Source organism: Peromyscus maniculatus, chromosome 3 (genome assembly GCF_049852395.1).
Source record: "Peromyscus maniculatus bairdii isolate BWxNUB_F1_BW_parent chromosome 3, HU_Pman_BW_mat_3.1, whole genome shotgun sequence".
In the NCBI taxonomy this organism is placed as follows: domain Eukaryota; kingdom Metazoa; phylum Chordata; class Mammalia; order Rodentia; family Cricetidae; genus Peromyscus; species Peromyscus maniculatus.
In genome coordinates, this window is record NC_134854.1 from 72,683,512 (window position 1) to 72,701,921 (window position 18,410).

Sequence of the window (18,410 nt, forward strand, 5' to 3'; positions counted from 1 at the left end):
AGTAATAATGACTATGTAATAAATGCTACTAATTTTTTTTTACACTATATCAAACCCTGCTCAGTGTTGGGACACAAAAAGCAAAGATCCCTTGCCTCAGAGAAAAACTTGAAGATTAGGGAAGATGAAGGAGCCGTGAATCACCAAACAGTGCACAAGGGTACTGAGTCTACATCTGAGGTATCAGAAGGGCATGGCCACACAGGGCCACACCAGGACCACCAGGACCACACAGAGGACCACACCAGGGCCACCAAGAAAAACCACCCTGACAAGGCAGAGCTTGAGCCAAACCCCACAGGGTAGGCTGGGCCTGGGGTGGGGATGGAGAGGGACATTCTAAGGAAAGACGAAAGAAGATGGGCGTGGAACTGTGTTTCCTCCTCTGGAAATAGAAAACCCGTCAGCCTGACCAGTCACAAGACAACATGCTGCTGCCACTGTGCCACACTCCTGGGTCCATATTTAGTGCCAGTGCCCCGCCCCACGACAGGCGATGCCCTTGACAACATGAGTTTGCATGATGTTTTCCCCATCTAGGTGGGGTCATGGTTCCTCTTCAGCCTTGACAAATAGGGTTCAGTGAAGTGATGTATGTGACTGCTGAAGCCAGGTCAGACGAGCCAACGCCACCACTGCTCTGTCCTTTGGACACCTGCTGTGCCGAGTGGCCAGTTCCACCCACTAGCCTGGGGTCAGCATACTCAGATGGCTCAGGCTATATAAGCCAAGGCTACGTATTGGTACTGAAGCCAACAGCCTCAGCTGAGGTTGACAGCCATGTCAACCTCCTGACATAAAATAATGCTTCCAGATGATCCCAGCCGCTAGCTGTTAAGTGACCTGTGACTCTTGAGTGTTCCCAGATGAAACCCCAGATGCTTAAGCACAGACAAGCTATCACCACTGTGTCCTGTTACAATTCCTGACTCACAGAACCCAAAGTGTGATAAAATGGTTAAAATCTAGGAGTGATCTGTTATATGATAGTAACCAGTACAATCAGGCTAATCTTTTATCCCCACCTGAGGCTCAATGCCAGGGGACCGTGTGTGAAATTGGGCCAGCTGGCTGGTGTTTCTGCATGGCCTCTCGATCCTCCTTGTAGGTGAATCTCAGGCATCACACACACACACACACACACACACACACACACACACACACACACACACACACACACCCGACCATGCTGGTTGGTTCTGTCATTAGCCCTGTCTTTCAGCTCACTGCTTTTCAATCCTGGCTTTGCGGGGTCTTTGTGGAGCATTAATTTTTTTTTCTATTCCTGGACCCCCACCCAAGCTCAATAAGATCTGAATGTCTTAGGGAGAGGAGCTGGAACATCTGGGTTTTTCAGGGGTTCCCAGTTGGTCCCAGGAGGTATCTCATGTTGACATCTGCTCACTGTGTCCCTCCATAACACAGAGACAGAGGGAAGTGGATTGTGCAGCATCCCTGAAATGTAATGTGTTACAAAGCCATTACATTGTAACATTCTGGGGCACTCTTCTCTCACTTGATACATAAAGAAGTTTCTAGATGCTGGGGATCATGGCAGAATCAAAGGAAAAGTTATAGTTGAGGCCACATTACACGAGGCTCTGGCAATGAACTTGTGAAGGACTCGGAGACTCCCGTCAGGATTGTCTATGTAGAAGGGACAGCTCCATGTTATAGTTTCATGAAAAACAAAAATGAAACAGTCACTGCTCATGTCAAAGACACTGGCTGAAAGAATTCCAAAGCTCCTGTATGCATATATGTCTGGGAAAGGTCTAGAAAGGCCTGGGCTTGTAAGACTGGAAAGGAGCAGACAAGCCTGGATGGCACAGGAAGAGACCAGATGGGAAGAAGTCACAATACTTAGTGACCTTGTGTGGTCCTCTGGTATCTTTAGGCTTCAGTTTCCTTCATAAATATAAAAGGGAAGATGATTGGTGTCTCTTCCCCAAGACAGAGCTATGGTTTTTGTTCTTGAACACAAGAAACCTCTGCATTTTTCCTGAGTTCTGATGCATTTTGTGTGTGGACCATGTGCTTCTGATATCTTGGTGCCTGGGGCCTCTTGACCCTGGAGAGGTTAATTCAGTTCTTAGAGATAGCCCACACATGCTGGCCAGCAAGTCCAGAGCCACACCCCAACCACCTTCCTCTTCGTTACTGAAGGGACTCTAACCCACTGAAGCATGTGGCTCTGGCAGGCCTTGCTCCCACCCCCCCACCCCTGCCCACCTTGCTAAAAACCATTAGATGACTTTCCTGAAGCCAGCCACCAAGGTCTATTTCCTTACTTGGCCACTTCCTCCTCCTGAGGCTGACTACCAAGGTCCAGCTATCAAAGTATTGAAGTCCAGCAATTAACGCCCCCCTTTTGGTTACCCTAACTAACACGCCCAATTAAAATTAAACACCTCATCCTAACATGGGTTTTCTGACCTTACTGACTCACCAGGCTAAACCACCGGTGGACTCATTTCTTGGTCTGCCATTGGTGTCCGGTCTAAGCTGAATAGATGCTTGTTTATGTTCTCCAGAAGTCACACCCAGGCAGCTTTCTTCTGTTCTGCCAGCCTTCCTGTAACTTAACAACCACAATGTAACCTACATGGGAAACATTCCGGCCCACCCCATGCTCATTCACACTGGAGTGGAACTTCTTTCTGATGTTCCTGAGACCCGTCCTAAAGACAGAGCTGGGTGTGCAGTCCCACCAAACATGTGTGCTGAGAAGTCAGAGATGTTACAAGCCAATCTGCACAGCACAGTCTGTGTGTTGTGATGGGCTGGTCGAGGTCTGGTCAGCCTGAGACTTATACGACTTTAAGAGAAATTGCCTGGTATCTAACAGCCGATGGGTACAGGTGTTGAGGAACTAGTCGCCAAAGAAGCCCCCACCAAGGCCAGCATCCAAGGCTGTGCCACACTGGAGAAACGGGCATTGACTCCTCCACCCAAACGCCCCTGTTTGACCGTGTGCAGTGTCGCTCTCACAGTGGCCCGTTATGCCTTCAGCTGGTGCTGTCTCTCATAAAGTGTGTCATGATGACGTGCTGATTACACGAGAGGGACCCACAGTCCCCTCTAGGGTGCCTGATTGTCATAGCTTGCACAGCAGGTTTAATTGCAGTTTTTAGCTTCATGACATTCAAATAGCAACAATTGACTAGGGGGAGGAGAGAGAAGCAAGTCTATTGGAAATATTAGTCACTGTAAAAAAAAAATCGTCACTTTGTAAAAGGTCACCAGATAAATAATCGCCTCCTGAATTGAGAGAGATGATTCCTGTGGTCATTAAGCCCCAACAGAGATCTGATACACCTGATACTCCCACTAATGCTGAGAGATGACTGCACCATCATGGCCACATGGACAGTTATGGCAACCCAGTTTGTGCCTGAGTTCGAAGGCTGATTTTTCCTTTTCGTCCTTTGTGTTGTGGCTAGGATGAAGTGATATCCACTCTTTCTCTTCCTTTCTCCTCGACAGGCAGTTTATCCCTGGGCACACAACCGATGAGGGCTTCATTCCTCTCACCTAAGTCAGGACCATCGTTGTCTTTACGGCAGGTTTTTCTCCTTCCTCTTCCTTTACCTCCCCCGGCAGAGGAGAAGAATAACTGCACCCACCAAGCCGGGGGCTTTCAATCTTCCCTCCTGGCTTGTGGTTGCTAGTGAGGGGACCACATACCTTTCCTCCAGCTTGGGTGCCAAAGCCCTAGATCCTTGTATATTTGGAGATAACACTAAAAGGACCAGGTGATTTACAGAAGCAAGGATTTGTTTGGGCTTAGGTTTCTAGAGGGTTTGAGTTGAGGCCTGAGATGCACGTTTGAATGAACTTCCAAATGATGCTGATGTGGTTGGTTCAAAGTCCACATTTTGAGTAGCAACAAGAGCAGTGTTCCAAATTCCTGATTTTATGAATTATTTAACCAGGGCAATAAAGAAGAGAGCTCCTTGATGATATCTCTCTCTGACCCTCCCTCTCTTTCCTTGATTCATCACCTATACTGTGCCAAGTAGTGCAATAGTGAGGGAATATCTTTCCACCCTCTTCAGGTTTGACGCCTGAATCTGCTGGAGTAAACTCATAGTAAATTAAGAGGTTGGGGGGAGACACACAACTTTATCTCATGCACAAGGGCATCGTAGGAAAAGTGGGTTCTTGGGTATCAGTAACACAGTGAGATTTTAAAAGTTTATTGACCCTTCTTCGTAGAGAAGATCTAAGTGGGTATTGTAAGTGATTTTGAAGGAAGAGTAAATATTTGACAGAGGATGAACGGGCCTAAGGAGCAGAAGAGAAGGCCTACACTCTGAGCATGGAGTGTGATGCTGGTCTACTTTCCTGTCAGTTAATCAGGAGGGTCCAGCCTGCAGGGAGACAGAGACCTAGAGCCTATCTATCTGCCTGTCTGTCTGCCTGTCTGTCTGCCTGTCTATCTATCTATCTATCTATCTATCTATCTATCTATCTATCTATCTATCTATCTATCTTCTATCTATATCTATCTATCTATCTATCATCGATCTATCTATCATCTGTCTATCTATCTATCTATCTATCTATCTATCTATCTATCTATCTATCTATCTATCTATCTGAGCTTAGATAGAGTGAAGCTGGGGCAGGAAAAGATCAGAGAGACTTTGATGATGAAACGTCTGGGTTTTTTTTGTTGTTGTTGTTATTCAAAATGCTAACTATGGCAAAACGCCATGCTTTGGATTATTATTTCCCATGTCCTGACCTTACAATTGTATCAAATCCTAAAAGAAACCTTTGGTTTCCCCATCCTTTTCTTTATTTTCCTGTTAGGTAAGATTTTAGAGTTTCAAGTTTACCAGAGAGGCTGTTTACTATGCAGATTTTTTAACCCACAGGATAGTCTGAGTAGTGAGTCCTTGCCAGGACATCTGTCTCCTTAACAAGCTATCCAGAAAAGCCTGCTTCCACACGCATGAGGACCTGGGTTCAGACTGCCAGTACCTGTGTGAATGTTAAGCTGCCAGTCGGATGCTGGGGCAACAGAGACAGGTGGACTCCCAGAGTTTAGAGGCTGGCCAGTCTAGCCAAATTGATCCCCAAGTTCTATGAGAGACTCTGAGAGGGAGAGAAAGAGAGAATAATCAAGGAACACCCCCAATATCAACCTATGACCTCCATGCATGCATGTATGTGCACAGACATGCACATATCACCTCTCTCAACAGACACACATGCACAAGTAAACACACACAGGCTGTCCAGGTATTTTTCATGCAGGTGGAGTGTGTGTGTGTGTGTGTGTGTGTGTGTGTGTGTGTGTGTGTGTGTGTTGTCTTTTGTGAAACCCTTTTCTGAACCAATACAGAAGCTGAGAGTGTAGTGCCACAGTAAAGAGCATGCCTAGCATGGGTCAAAGTCACAAAGTCAGTCAATAAACTAGTGAAATAGGATAGGAATACGGTGTAATCCCCGTGTAATTTATAATCTTTGTGCTTACATTTTAGACAGTGACAAGAACTAGATGAAATAAACTCAAGTGATGTATTTTGCTTAGCCCACTGTTGTGGGATATTTGTACACTGTATGAATATGTATTGCTGTGATTGGTGTAATAAAGAGCTAAATGGCCAATAGCTAAGCAGGAAAGAATAGGTGGGATTTCTGGCAGAGAGAGAGGAAGTCAGAGGGGTGAAACTAGGCACTCGGGAGAAGCCAATGGGATGTGAACCAAGTCAGATATATAGACAGATAGAGGGAAGGTAACTGAGCCATGTGATAAAACATGGATTAATAGAAACAGGTTAATTAACTTGTAAGAGCTAGTTAGGAAAAAAAAAAGCCCAAGCTAAGGTTAAGCTTTTATAATTAATAATAAGTCTCCATGTTGTTATTTGTGGGCTGGTGGTCTCAACAAGAAAGTACTATTACAGCCCACTAGATTCAGCATACTGTCATTTAGCATACAATACTGATTTAGCATAAAATACTGAGATAACTTTACAAAGGTGTTCCACACAGTTTTTGAGTCTGTTGTGTATTTCAAACCATCTATCATACACCTCAATTAAGACTAACCACATTTCCAGCCCCTGGTTGGGCCCCCAACCCAGACCCTTGAAGCATAAACTTGGGGTCTGGCCCAAATATAGGCTCAAGAGTCCTTCAGGTGATTCTGGTCTCCGCTTAGGTTTGAGAGCCATTGATCTAGGCCATGGCTTTTGACCTTGGCTATGCAATAGAAGCAACTGGAAAACTTCAAACCAAAAGCTTATGTATGGTTCCTGTCCCCAGACAACAGAAGTTTTGTGACTGTCTGCTCAGCAAAATGTTGTAACAGTGCCACTTATTACCGCATTAGATTTATGCTTTGTCTTTATCCCCAAATATTGTAAGATGGTGTCCATCACTTTCTCCTATTATTTCAGGCTCTTATTACCAAGTCCCTGATTCCTGGGATTGTCGTTTATTCTACTTGGAGTTTCTGGACAAAATCAATCTTTTAAACTCATTTCTGCAATTCTTTTGCTCATCTCTTTAGAATCTGAATCCTTCAGCTTCTCTCCCATGATTCCTAGTTACAAAGTGGTTGACTCAGCAACTCCCATCCCTTCACCCCACTTCCCACAGCCCAGGGACACTTGGTCGCTTTTAGTAGCATCCCTCACTTACAGGTGCATCTGACTACACATAGGAATGCCAGAACTTTGAGCCCTTCTCTATCTGTGACTTCATTGAGATTTAACCATTGCTTTCCCGTGTTTCCTAGGAATCCTTGGAGAAACCCAAAGCTTCCCCCAAAGTGTCTTTCAGGGAAAGAGAGCAAGGCACAAATCCAACTCATAAGCCCCCTGCTTCCCAGCATTCCTAGTGGTTCCCATCCTGCTAGAGCTCCAGGCCCCACACCCTTGGGTTTTGAGAGAGGAAAGATATTGTGGCAGTCCTTTGAAATGCAAGGAAAGAGAAGTCAGTTGTAGGTCTGCGGCACAGAAGGTCCATGGACAAGCCAGCTGTTTAGCATGCATGTGCAGCCCCTCACAGTCTTGTTTACTTACCCGTATGTAAATATGCATAGCTGAAGCGCCCTCTAGTGGAATACCCAGAGAAGGGTTTGTTTCCTGGATAAACAGTATGTTTAGAAACTTCTAAAGGAGAACACAGGCCTACAGCTTCTTCACCAGCATGGCAAGGTCTTGGATGCTCAGGCTGGTTCCCTGGGGTTGTGGAGAATGGGTCAAACTTACTTTTTCTAGTTCTCACCCGAAGGCCTGGGTTCCTACTCCACACAGTGCAGGAAGGCCATGTTTAGAGGTAAGAACTGTGGCAAAGGAAGATTTGAAGGCCCCTCCAGGATCCTTTCAGTTCACCAAATAGCCTGTCCCCACTTCTAAAGAGGGACATGGAGGGATCACTCACTCATGAAATACCTGACCTGCTACAGGAAGAGGAGAAATCGGACTCCTGTCCCTACTGTTTTAAACTTAATAAATTCCATTCAAAAAGTAAAAGAATGAGAGAACGCAGTAAAGATCATTGGGAAGTCTGCAATGCCTTGCCACATGCAATCCCAAATCCATACTCTATAACAGAAACCGATAATAAGCGTTATCGCATGGAAATAAAAATTTTCTGAATGGGCCCGAGCTAATAAAGTTAAAAGATAAATACCACGGAAAACATGACAGATAGCACAAGAAGATAATAGATGAAGTGTTCCTACAACCAAGAAGCCAAAAATCAGCAATGGGAAGAAAAGCGTACCAGGGGCAGGAGCAGACGGATGGTAGAAAAGGCACCGTGCACTGCTCGAGCGTCCAGAGGACAAAGCCCATCACCCCCAGCGGTTGTTTTCCTACATCAAAGAGTAGAACCATGGCCAGGTGTCAAAGTGCAAAGTAAAAACATCGTTACACTGACTAGGAAGAACAGTTTTGTAACATCTGTCAAAATAAGCAACAGCCCCACTCATTTCCCAAGGGAGTATGTTCGCAGGAATTTACCTAGGGCAAAATCCTAGAAACACTGTGGGTGGCGATAAGAGATAAATTAAATAAATCATGATCTAGCATCAGTGTGTTGCCAGGACCTCTGTGATGGTCAACGTTGGGTGAAAACCTGCCTGTAGTAAGGAACACCCAGAACAGCATGTTTTGGAGAGCATCTGAGAGAGTTAGTTTTTCAGGAACAGACTAGTCTGTGAGTCTGAAGGACCAAGGGAAGCCCCACGCTCACTGTGCCCATTGGTCACCATCCGCTCACCCAAGCCCGAGGAGAATGAATCAGAAACTCTTATTTACCTCCCACACTGGGATTTATTCTTCCTCCCTATCCCTGAACTGCAGATTTGAGGAACCTACATTAGTAGATCCCTAGGTTCTCAGGTCATTGGCCTTAAACTAAGAGCTAAACCACTAGCTTCCCTGGCTATGAGGCCTGAGACTTGGGCTGAAACAGGCTAGCAGCACTCCGGGGGTTCCAGCTTGAAGGTGACCTCCATAACATGTGAGTCAACTTCCGTAATAGATGCCCCCTCATCCATCCATCCATTCATCCGTCCATCAGTCCATCCATCCACCCATGCATCCATCTATCCATCCGTCCATCCATCCACCCATCCATCCATCTATCCACCCATCCACCCATCCACCCATCCACCCATCCACCCAGTTCTCTCTCTTCCCTCTCACTCTCTATATAGATAAGATAAATAGATGAATATATTTATCTATCTAATTACCTATCTATCTAATGGTCTGCCATCTATCTAATCATCTATCTACTATCTTTTATCCACTTATCTATCTGTCGTATTGCCTTGTCGTATTGTATTGCTCTTTGAAGACCCCAGACTAATACCAATTCCACATTCCCCCAAATGAGTCAGTTCTCTGCATAGGGGTATTGATTGCTCTGTATGTATGATGCGCTCTGTATGTATGATATGCTCTGTATGTATGATGTGCTCTGTATGTATGATGCGCTCTGTATGTATGATGTGAAAAAGACAAAATAGGGGGCTGTGATGGGCTTTTACTGTGATATATTCTTCAAAGTGGAATCCACAGGAGAAGTTTTCCAAAGCTTTTGAACCATCTGTCGAGAAGAACCTGGCCCACCTTCACCCCGCTGAGTCTCTGTGACCATGTGAGCTCCCTGGCCCTGTGTGCTGTGCCCAAACTGCTGAGAATTCTAGAAATATCCCCACTATATCAGAAAGTATGAACATTTGGTCATCTCTCATATTTTGCATTTTGTTAAAGAACCAATTTGAAATAAATATGATTTTTTTCCTCTGTTGAAGTGTTGTTGGTAGAGGCTTCATTAGCAGGGCTTTCATTCCTGTTCTCTGTCAAGTCCCTCATAATGATATATGGCATTTTTTATCTTTGTGTATGTGTTAGTGCCGGCATGCACAGACCATGACGAATGCATGCATGCATAGATGCATAAAACAGGCTGGCTGGCCTGCAAGCTTCCATGGATTCTCCTACCTCCCGTCCTGCCATAGGAGCACCCTCATCTGGGAACCCAAATTCCAGTCTTCACACTTGCAAGGCAAACATTTGGCCCATGACCATCTCGCCAGCCTGACACACAACAGTTTAAAAGTCAAGGTTTTTTAGATGTAATTTAAAGTGCATCAGTTTGTGCATTATCATTCTTTAAAGATGCAATCCAATAACTTTTGACAAACTCATCTAGGTCACACAGCACATTTCTATCTCTTTGAAATCATCCCCTCTCCTTTAGGATCAAACCTTCCACACACCCACACTCAGTTCCCAATAACCACAAAATTTTGCTTCTGTTTTGACTTTTTGAGGACAATTTCGAACTTTCAGAAAATTTGCAAAAGTAGTTCAGAGAGCCCTCATAAATCCTTCACCCACGTTCTCCCAAGGTTAGCATTGTGCATAAGCCCCATGTACGTAACAAAATTAAGAAATCGATGTCAGAAAATCACCATCAAGTAAGCTGCAGATGTTATTCACATTTCACAAACTTTTCCTTAATGACAGCTTTCTGGTCCAGTTCCCAGCCCAAATCCTACCTGAATTTAGTCACAATGCTTCTACGACAGGATCTTCCTTTGTCATGACCTTTGAACTTTGTAATAGAGTCCTAGCAAGCTATCCAGTGTTACCATCAGTCTGAGCTTGCCTTATCTTTTCTTATGATGAGATTGGGGTTATGTACTTGGGGGATAAATGTCACAGAGGTGAGGTGTCCTTGCCATAGCATCAAACCATCACATCTACATTGGTCATGGTGAGCTCGATGACTTCTAAGTTTTCTCCATGGTGGGCTTGTAATTTTACTTTCTCTGTTCCTTCAAAGCCAGTCACCCTCACAGGGAAGGGTGTTGAACTCTACCTCCTAGAGACCAGTCTCTACACAGTGCCTGGGGTTCATTGAGCATCTGGTGGGTGATATGGAGCAATCTGCCTGTGCCCACTCTAGTCTGCATTTGGCCTTTGCAATTGTTCAAAGGTTTAGGTGACTCCATGCTCACTGTGTGTTCCTGGTTTCTCCTCAGCCCAACAGGAATTATCCTCCCACTTCTCCCTAGAAGGCTTTGCCTCATTTTGGATTTCAGACCATTAGGTTGTCCATTTCTAATGACTTCAACAATTATGCCTTTGTTGTTTATGAAACGTTTTATCTGTTAAGATGGGGTGACACTCCGGCCTTCTATATCCTAGGAGTAAGAACTTGAGGTGCTGAACTTGGAAGTAAATCCTCTTTCCTCCAAGTGTGGCGAGAACACTGATGGCTATACATGTCTTCAGAGAACATTCTCAGTCAGTCACCGGAAGTGAGCACCAGCACTGGTTGGCATTCCCCAGCACACCAAGACCCATGACTGTCCTTGGGCATGTCTAGAACCAATTCAGAAGAAAACAAAGGGGCCCACATGGAAGCAAAGGCTCCTCAAGTCACCCCCTCTATCGTCTCCCCCACATCCCTCGATTCCCCAAGACATCCTTCCAGTGGTCCTTGTGCTGTAGGTCTGCCATGGCACCAACCTACTGGGCCACCTGTTTACACCATAGCACATGGGAATACTTAAGCTACCCTAACCAAGTAACTGATATGAGTGTGTGCATACATCTGGTGGGGCCATCAGTGTAAGGCCAGCTAACCCCACACTCATGTCTCTGAACATTTGATTACATCACATGCTTGTACTTCCTTTATTCCTTCACCAAACAAGTAGCAAATACGTCAGGAAGTACGTTGGGCATTGGATGAGCAGTGAGCTCATCCCATAGGAAGCACTCAGCACCTGTTCATCTGTAAACAACAATGATCTTCGAGTGTCTGTCCGGTACACACAATTGCCTTCATAATCAGTAACTTTTGCATCTGAACAGCCATCAGAACATTCCACTTGAGACTTCCCACCTGCTGTGGGGAGATGGAAGGTTGAAACTCATGTAAGTTAAGTGCTGGTCTGATGGTCGCACGTTAGTAGCCGAGCCAGGTCTTGAAATCTTTCTATTCCAGATACAGTGTCCCAGCTGCCTCTGTGCCTATGGAAGTGGCCTGTCACGCTTGTGTTATTGGATATGGAGTAAGGGGAGTTCATGCTCTGCCCTATTTGAATAAAGAATAGCCCCCACCACACATACACGTATGTGAGGGTAGGTTTGTGCAAGATGACTAGGTATTCCGGCCTAAATGTCTATCCTTCTTCATCTTCAGCTCCTTCTTAGTCACAGTGGTCAAACAAGGCCACAAGACCCACAGGGATGGAGACTACGAGCTGCATTGGTGGGAGCTGGCAACTAAGCCTCATTAATGCCAGCCGAGAGGAAGAGAGACCTGAGCCACTGTCCAGCTTCTCAGCTATGGAGCCCAACTCCCACACAAATCCACCAAAGATTCTTTGGAACCTTCTTCAGGAAACAGAGGGAAGGATCAACAGCACACAGCCGGTCCAGAGTTCCACATGAATCAAATCAGCTGCCTGCTTATCTTCCAATGTGCCACTCTGCATATCCAGCTACAGGGAGGTCAAATCCAGTCAGCATAAGGTCCCTGGAGTAGGTGACACCCTGGCATGCTGGAACTTCAGAGAGCCAGACCAATAACATTATCTCCAAGCCAATTTGTGCAAATATTGGGCAAACCAAGCCTGTTTGCTCCCTGCACACAGCTCGCTGGAGCAGGGAGGTTGGTATTCGATCAATTTCTTCTCCTGGGACACTTTTTGAAGTCTGTTGTTAAGAGAGACAAGATCACAGTCCCAGGAGAAGATCCATAGAGACAAGATTGATCTCTCACCTCTCACACAGAGAGGCGATCATAAAACGCCAAGCCTTTCTCTACGATTTAAAGCCAACAAAAACCAAGGTTTCTGCGGTCAGACTTTGTCTTTGGGGATGAACGCTACGTAATCCAGGAGGCATTTTAGCAAAAGGATTTGCCAGCATTCAGTGTTTGTCCTGAAGGAGACATTCTCTGAGTCAAAACATTTAGACTGTAAAGTCAGAATAATGTGTCAGCCTACCCCGAGGTAATGTCACAACATCTTGACAAAACATATGCCACAATAAAATTAAATCATCGAAAAACAAGGAAAAGGAGTCAGTGGCTATATTTGTCTGGCTGTGTTACACACCTCCGTTTTCAGTTTCCTCTGCTGAAACCAAAGGAAACTTCCATTTGCAAATGAAATGGGAGTGATAAATTGCTCCCAATAAAAGTGGAATTCATGAAAAGTTTATTTGAAATAGACTAGAATATTTTTATAGCCCAACTCATTATTTCACAGTTACAGATAGGTCATGATTGAAGCCATAGGCACCTTATCATAATTGTTCTTCAAGATTAAAACCCATAGAGGAAACTGGATGTAGCTGCAATGGACGTGTCTGGAATCATCTTCGTATCTTAACCTTACAAACAGAAAGGTTTGCAAGAGTTGTGTGGGGCTGGAGGGATTACTCATTAGATAAGAGCACTTGTATACAACACAAACAAAAGGATCTGAGTTCAAATCCCCAGCACCATGAGTGTCTGTAACCCCAGCATTGGGGGAGGCAGATCCCAGGAGCTCACTGACTAGCCAGCCTGACCAAAACTGTGTGTTTCAGTTTCAGTGAGAGACCTGTCTCAAAAAATGAGATGGAGCACAGTACAGGACGACAGAGAACATCCTCCTCTGGCTTCCACATGTGAGCATGAAGACACACATGCTAAACATACATACACACTAGGTGTATGTATATCTGTATATGAAGAATTGTAATATAATCAAAGTTTTTACATATATGTATACATATATGTATAATATATATATGTATATATATATATATGTTAGCCTTGAAGAGAAAAATTAAAAGCGGAGATTTGGGGGTTGGGTGGACTTGGAGACCATCTTTCATTCCCCATTTCACAAGACAAGCCTCCTTGCATCACCCTCTGCTTCACCCCTACTGCTCAAGTCCCTCAGGCACTTCCAGGAAATTCTAGGGTATTATGGTTCCCTGCACTAACTATATCTATAAAAGAGCTATTATGCTTATCTGCCAGCAAAGATAAATGACCTCCCTCACCGCCTCTGCAGACGTTAAGTGAGCTACAGTTCTACGCTGAGACTCGCGTTTCATGTACTGTTGTTGCCTTTAAAGACTGTGGTAAAATTGTCACAGTCACCACATACCTTCAGGCCACTTCTCATCCCATTTTAGCATCTGATCCACTCTTTCCTCCTCAACATGATTCCTTATTAATATTGGTGGCTTCAGAATCCATATAGACGATTCTTGAAAAACCTTGACTTCTCATCCTTGATTTCCACACCAGCCAGGACCGTCTATACGAGTGGTTCTCAACCTGTGGGACATGGCGCTTTGGGAGGTCAAATGACCCTTTCACAGGAGTCATATATCAGATATCCTGCATATTAGCTACTTACATTATGATTCATAACAGTAGTAAAATTACAGTTATGAAGTAGCAATGAAAATAATTTTATGGTGGGGGATCACTACAGCATAAGAAACTGTACTAAAGGGGTACAACATTAGGAAGGTTGAGAACCACTGGCCCATGCTCTCCACCATCAGCCTAGCCATTGCTGTGGACGTGGTTTGGACTGAATCTTCCTTGATGAGCACACTCTCATCATCATCTCCATTTTATTCCTACCACTTGAACTATCATCTCCCATATTTTTATCTCCCCCACGGTCATCTGTTTCAGTTCTCCAATCCTATCAGACCGCTACTCTGTTGACTACTTTTTACTGCCCACGTAGCCTTTATCATTATACCCTCCGCTTCTTTCTCTGCTAGCTTGCATTGGTTGGCTCATCTTCATACTCACTGTTTCATTCCTTGAAAAATACAACCTTGGTTAAATAGGGTCCTCAACCCACTTCTCACTAGCACCCAAGCCATTGGATATAGCTGAAGGAACACACACAACTGTGCTGATCAGCATCATTGTAAATAGGACCACAAAACTCTGACCTGGAGGTATGTAGGTAGCACCGTCAGTTAAAGTGACTGATTCAAATCATGAGTGCGTGAGGATCTGAGTTCAAATCTCTATTACTCACATAAAAGCAGAGGCATCTGTAAGCCCAGAGTTTGGTGTGTGTTTTGGGGAGTAGGAGGTGAACCCCAGGGACTCAGTGGCCAGCAGTCCAGTCAGGCAGAATCAATGAGCTCCAGTTTCAGAGGAAGACCCTGCTCAAAAAAAAAAAAAAAAAGCAGAAAAATGGTGATTAAGGAAGATAATGACATCAACCTCTGCCCTCCACATGTATACAAACAACACACACACATACACACACACATACAGAGTGGGGGTGGTATTCAGATTTTCTTGTTTCTTTCTTGAATTAACTTCAATCAGGCTGTTGTCTTCTCCACTCAACTGAAACCAAATCGTCAGGGATCTCCAAGGAACCCCATTTTACCAAATTCATTGAAAATGGTTGCTTTGTCTTTGGCACAGTGGCTGCAACTTCATCTATTGCTATTTCAGCCAGCAACTGTGACTCTGCAGTTACAGACCTGCTTCTCTGGCAGCAGCCCTGCGGCTTAGGCCACAGCCTGGCATGAATTCTGCTCCTGCAGGCACTGGCTCTGCTGCTGCTGATAAAGGTAGCTTTAATGGAATCTCTATTATTCTATTTATAAATAAGACTCGCGATTCAAAGGCTGGGGTGGAAACCCGCTAGCTCAGAAAGGTTGAGTAGCAACTAGCTGACCTTCTCTCCTTACTGGCCTCTCTAAAAGATTGCATCCTTCCACTCCACCAAAACAAAAAAAGCCTCCCTATTCCAAATCCCTACTACTACTTCTGGTGCCTCTCTCTATCTCTTCCAGAGGCCCTCTGATGCTCTATGACTACTTTCTGTCAACTAGTTGCTAACTCAGCCTCCTAAAAGAAACATTCTGTTAAGTTTGTTGATAAAGCCTGTATGACGTCACTCTCTTCCTCAGCCACTCCATGGTCTTGTTTTCAGATTTCTTCTGTTTTCCCCTCTTTAATAATATGTCTTCTCTTCCCTGTCTTCACTTCCCTAATATGTGGTCTTGTCCTCAGGCTTTCAATATCATATGCACAGCACTGTACCAAAACAACATTTCCATAGCCCAACTCCAGGCTTGTAGCCAACAGTCATTGACACGTCTCTACTTGGATATATAGCAGCTATCTCAAATTTATTTATTTATTCATTCATTTCTTTGTTTGTTAGTTTATGTTTTTTTGAGACAGGGTTTCTCTTTGTAGCTCTTGATGTCCTGGAACTCACTCTGTAGACCAGGCTAGCCTCAAATTCATGGAGATCAACTTGCCTCTGCCTCCTGAGTGCTGGGATTAAAGTTGTGTTCCACCACCACCCAGCTAGCTATCTCAAATTTAACCCATTCCAAAATAAACACATGGGTTTTATTATTATTATTATTAATTATTATTATTATTATTTTCTACTGCCTTCCACATCTCAGTTATCAAAAATGCAGAGCTTCCTGTTACTCAGACCTGATCTTAGAACCAAACAGGACTCTTTTGTCTCAAAGTTAGTAAAAGAAGAGACTAGTAGATCTCTTGGGTAAAGAGAGTCTGTATTTGATATCTGAAAATACCAATACCATGAAGAAAAGATGCCTCTTCAGGAAATGGTGCTGAAACAGCCAAGCACCCATGGTTAAATAAACACAGAGATAAATCTGGACAATGAACATGAAAGCATCATCGACCTCAATATAAGGGCAGAACTGTAAAAATGCTAGGAGATATTGCAGAAATCCTAAATGGTCTTGGATGCAGAAATGACTTCTATTAAAGAAGTGAGAAGCTAAACTTCCTTGAAAAGTTCTGTTTTGGAAATGACAGTGTCAAAACAATGAGAAAACAAGGATCAGGCTGGGAGAGACACTTTCTTGAAAGAACACACCTGACATATTCCAAAGCTGTGAATGGCATTAGACCACTCTAACACCCATACTGGGGAGGCCAAAGCAGAAGGAGGGTGAGTTTGGAGCTAACTGGACTACACAGTGACTCTTGCCTCCAAAAGCAACAAATAAAAGAACTAACTAAAAATGTTTTCCATAATATTCAAAAAACACCTAAAATTCAACAATAGGAAAAATTTAAAACCAATTAAAAACCCATAAAAGCACCTCAACAGATACCTCAGCAAATATGCACAGCCAACAAGTAAGCAAATGAGGCAACTATAACATAATGTGCAATGAGAAAATTGCAAATTAAAAGAATGAAATACAGCGAGGCACTATTAAAAATGTCCAAATCTAAAACACTTTCAACTCCAAATGAAGACACAGCCACTTTGAAAGACAATTTGGCTCTTTCTTACAAAATTAACATAGTCCCTAAGAAGCAACCCAGATGTGCCTGCTCAGTAGATATATAGATAAATAAACTGTGGTGTAAACATCCGATGGATAGTGTTTCTCATATAAAGGAATGACCTCATATATAGGAAAAAGATGCAGCAGAAACTCAAATGCATATTATTAAGCTAGAGAAGACAACATGAGAAGAATAGTAATGGTTTGATATCAGCCAGCCAGCCAACCATCTGGGAAGGTGTAAACGATGACTCAGTAAAAAGATCAAAAAGGGTTATGGGATGTAAAGGGATACTGAGGCAGAGTTGATGTTTCTAGGGCAACGAACCTATTTTGTATCATATTACAATGGCAAATGGTGACTAAATGTCATACACTCATCAAAAGCCATGGACTCTACAGGACAAACCCAATGTGAACCATAGGCTTTGGATGATAATGATGCATCAGGAAAGGTTCATCAATTACAGTAAATAAGCTGCCCAGGCACGGATGCTGGTGGTAGGAGAGACTATGTGTGAGAACAGAGGGTTCATGGAGGCTGTGTGCCATGTGATTAACTTTTCTGTAAACCTAAATATGCTTCCAAAATAAAATTTGATAATTAAAAATAATTTTAAATTATTAATTACATTAAAATTTTACTAACAAAAAATATATTCTTCTCCTCTCCAAATTCAGAAACTCTCTTCTAGCGAGTGGAATATAGTAAAGAACAAGGCCATGTGGTTTCTGAAGGCTGGACCAGAAGAGAATGGCTCCTGTCTGGATGGATCACTCAATTCTGTGGGCAGCCAGTTGTCATGTCCTGGGGACTCCCCAATAGCAGTGACAAGCTGTCAGATAAACCCATCCCCTGTGGATGTTTTCACAGAAACCACACAAGCCAGGCAGCTCCTGAGTCCTAGATCCACATAAATACTGTGAGAGAATAAATGTTAATTACAACAATTTAAGCTATTGAGTTTGGGTAATTCATAAATAATAGTACATAATGGACACAACCTGCCCTAACTAACCATTGTATTCTACTGTATTTTCTGAAACAGCATGAGGGGGAATGTGCAATTGTGTTTATATGTAATTGGGTCTTCAATATCAGAAGATGGCTTACTTAAATATGATAACAATATGGCACTAATTTTAACTACAAGCAATAAAAAGTCTCAGGTTGGCCAGAACATGTGTTAGCCCCATACCTATAATGCTAGCCATAAGGGGAGCTCTAAAATGAATTTCTGTAGAAGCTTCTAGCCCAGCAGCCTCTTCTACCCACACAAACACAGTGCCCATCTCATCCTCATACTGAGTGACAGGATTTCTGTCGAAGCACAAGCTCCACTCGTGTCTGAAAGTGTCACTTCTGGAGGCTTTCCCAGAATGAAGACTTCCCTTGATGCATGACATTGGCCAGAATTGGGCCACATGTCTCTTCCTAAACCCCCAGGAGGAAGGACAGGGGACTCTCTGCAGGTCACTCAGGGCCACCCTGCAGCTGAGACTTGATGTCAGCCTTCCTACAGGCCTCTGCATTGGCTGGAAAGAGCTGGAAGAGCCAGGGAGAAGAAAGAGAGGACCTAGAGT